Here is a 3,567-nt window from a genome sequence, read left to right as displayed (position 1 = left end):
AAGGCGTGTGCGGATATGTGCGGAGGTTGGGACTCGGGCTTGGTCTTTGAGAAATCGGTTTCGCGGTCGACCGGCGCGGCCGGCGGACGCCCACGTGGCGTGCCGCAAGTCGGATCGCGCGCTCGGCCTCCGTGGATGGCCTCTGGGTGAGGTTGAGCCGGGGCGTCTCGGTTTCGCTGCCGTACGGTTCGCGCTAGGCCTGCGCGGGCGGCGCGGGGCGCGCGCTCGCGCGGCGGCCGTAGCGCTGGAGTGCGACCCGCAAGTGGGGAGGAACCGTCCACCCAACGCCGGCGGTAGCCGGGGCCGGTGGGGGCCCTACCAAGGCGGGTCATGGGCGCATGTCGGTCAGGTTATAAGAGTGTTGTTTTTTCGCTCCGGGCTAGAGCCGGGTGAGGTCGTCTCGAACCACGTGCCTGAAGGCCGCCTCGCGCCGGATTCGGCCCCGCTCATTCGTCGGAGTGACCGCCCGACGCGGGCATCGCTAGATTAGCCGTGGCCCCGATCCTTCCCCATCGACAGCCTTTCGCCCCCTGTGCTCCGGCCTGTTAATAGAGGCGGCCGGTACCCCTTCCTTGGATGAGAGAGAATCCTTAACGGACCATTCGCAGATTTTCGCCCGGCCTCTGTTTACCGAGGCGGCCGGTACCTCCGTCTGCCTTGGATGGACCGCATCCGCAGATTTTCGTCCGGCCTTAGCTTAAGGAGACGGCCGTTGCCTCCACACCTTGGAGATGATATTCGCTCCGGGCTAGAGCCGGGTGAGGTCGTCTCGAACCACGTGCCTGAAGGCCGCCTCGCGCCGGATTCGGCCCCGCTCATTCGTCGGAGTGACCGCCCGACGCGGGCATCGCTAGATTAGCCGTGGCCCCGATCCTTCCCCATCGACAGCCTTTCGCCCCCTGTACTCCGGCCTGTTAATAGAGGCGGCCGGTACCCCCACCTTGGATGAGCCAGAATCCTTGACGGACCATTCGCAGATTTTTGCCCGGGCTTTGTTTACCGAGGCGGCCGGTACCTCCGTCTGCCTTGGATGGACCGCATCCGCAGATTTTCGTCCGGCCTTAGCTTAAGGAGACGGCCGTTGCCTCCGATCCTCCGGGCTAGAGCCGGGTGAGGTCGTCTCGAACCACGTGCCTGAAGGCCGCCTACGCCGGATTCGGCCCCGCTCATTCGTCGGAGTGACCGCCCGACGCGGGCATCGCTAGATTAGCCGTGGCCCCGATCCTTCCCCATCGACAGCCTTTCGCCCCCTTCGCTCCGGCCTCTGAGGCGGCCGGTACCCCTTTCTTGGATGAGACAGAACCCTTGACGGGCCGTTCGCAGATTTTTGCCCGGGCTTTATTTACCGAGGCGGCCGGTACCTCCGTCTGCCTTGGATGGACCGCATCCGCAGATTTTCGTCCGGCCTTAGCTTAAGGAGACGGCCGTTGCCTCCGATCCTCCGGGCTAGAGCCGGGTGAGGTCGTCTCGAACCACGTGCCTGAAGGCCGCCTACGCCGGATTCGGCCCCGCTCATTCGTCGGAGTGACCGCCCGACGCGGGCATCGCTAGATTAGCCGTGGCCCCGATCCTTCCCCATCGACAGCCTTTCGCCCCCTTCGCTCCGGCCTCTGAGGCGGCCGGTACCCCTTTCTTGGATGAGAGAGAACCCTTGACGGGCCGTTCGCAGATTTTTGCCCGGGCTTTATTTACCGAGGCGGCCGGTACCTCCGTCTGCCTTGGATGGACCGCATCCGCAGATTTTCGTCCGGCCTTAGCTTAAGGAGACGGCCGTTGCCTCCGATCCTCCGGGCTAGAGCCGGGTGAGGTCGTCTCGAACCACGTGCCTGAAGGCCGCCTACGCCGGATTCGGCCCCGCTCATTCGTCGGAGTGACCGCCCGACGCGGGCATCGCTAGATTAGCCGTGGCCCCGATCCTTCCCCATCGACAGCCTTTCGCCCCCTTCGCTCCGGCCTCTGAGGCGGCCGGTACCCCTTTCTTGGATGAGACAGAACCCTTGACGGGCCGTTCGCAGATTTTTGCCCGGGCTTTATTTACCGAGGCGGCCGGTACCTCCGTCTGCCTTGGATGGACCGCATCCGCAGATTTTCGTCCGGCCTTAGCTTAAGGAGACGGCCGTTGCCTCCGATCCTCCGGGCTAGAGCCGGGTGAGGTCGTCTCGAACCACGTGCCTGAAGGCCGCCTCGCGCCGGATTCGGCCCCGCTCATTCGTCGGAGTGACCGCCCGACGCGGGCATCGCTAGATTAGCCGTGGCCCCGATCCTTCCCCATCGACAGCCTTTCGCCCCCTTCGCTCCGGCCTCTGAGGCGGCCGGTACCCCTTTCTTGGATGAGACAGAACCCTTGACGGGCCGTTCGCAGATTTTTGCCCGGCCTGTGTTTAAGGAGGCGGCCGGTACCTCCCTCCTTGGATGACCAACAACCCTTGACGGGCCATTCGCAGATTTTTGCCCGGCCTGTGTTTAAGGAGGCGGCCGGTACCTCCCTCCTTGGATGACCAACAACCCTTGACGGGCCATTCGCAGATTTTTGCCCGGCCTGTGTTTAAGGAGGCGGCCGGTACCTCCCTCCTTGGATGACCAACAACCCTTGACGGGCCATTCGCAGATTTTTGCCCGGCCTGTGTTTAAGGAGGCGGCCGGTACCTCCCACCTTGGATGACCCACTACCCTTGACGGGCCCATTCGCAGATTTTTGCCCGGCCTGTGTTTAGGGAGGCGACCGGTCCTCCGTAGCTTGATCGGATTTCCCTTCCGGCCTGTGTTTAAGGAGGCGGCCGGTCCTCCGTAGCTTGACCGGATTTCCCTTCCAGCCTGTGTTTAAGGAGGCGGCTGGTCCTCCCCGGTCGGTTGCCAAGCGACCGGGACCCGCAAGTGGGCAGGAACCGTCCACCCAACGCCGGCGAGCCGGGGCCGGTGGGGGCCCTACCAAGGCGGGTCTAACTTCAGGCGGTGCAAACGGGGGAGGGGGGTAAGGACGGCTGCCGGGAGCAGACAGCCGTCCCCGGGAGGGGGTAGTAGCTTCGCGGCGGCCGCCGGGAGCAGACGGCCGTCCGCGCATTCTGCCAATGCCTGTAGGACTTTGAATATTTCACAGCCGTGCTGTGGCACTTAGAAAATTTTTCAGAGACGTGGCACTTAGAAAGTTTTTCAGAGATGTGGCACTTTGAAAGTTTTTGAGAGATGTGGCACTTTGAAAGTTTTTGAGAGATGTGGCACTTAGAAATTTTTTGAGAGATGTGGCACTTAGAAATTTTTTGAGAGATGTGGCACTTTGAAAATTTTTGAGAAATGTGGCACTTAGAAAATTTTCTCTCTCTCTCTGGAAGTGCCGTGCCTTCTTCAGTTCTGCTATCCGAGCAGGGGACGCTTGCTGGCGGCCGTTACCAGCGCTCGGACCAGGCCCAATTGATTTGCATGGAAAACAATTGCGTCCCCCATGCTCGTTCTGACTATATTTTGCGAAAGGGGGGTAAAGTGATGAGTACACTAAGTGGGGGGACCAACCCATGTACTCTAGAAAAAGTACATGGGTTGACAAAAGACCAGTTGGTAATGCACCCCTGG

This window comes from Syngnathus scovelli, unplaced genomic scaffold, assembly GCF_024217435.2.
Source record: "Syngnathus scovelli strain Florida unplaced genomic scaffold, RoL_Ssco_1.2 HiC_scaffold_385, whole genome shotgun sequence".
Taxonomy (NCBI): domain Eukaryota; kingdom Metazoa; phylum Chordata; class Actinopteri; order Syngnathiformes; family Syngnathidae; genus Syngnathus; species Syngnathus scovelli.
Note: the sequence above shows the minus strand (reverse complement) of the source record.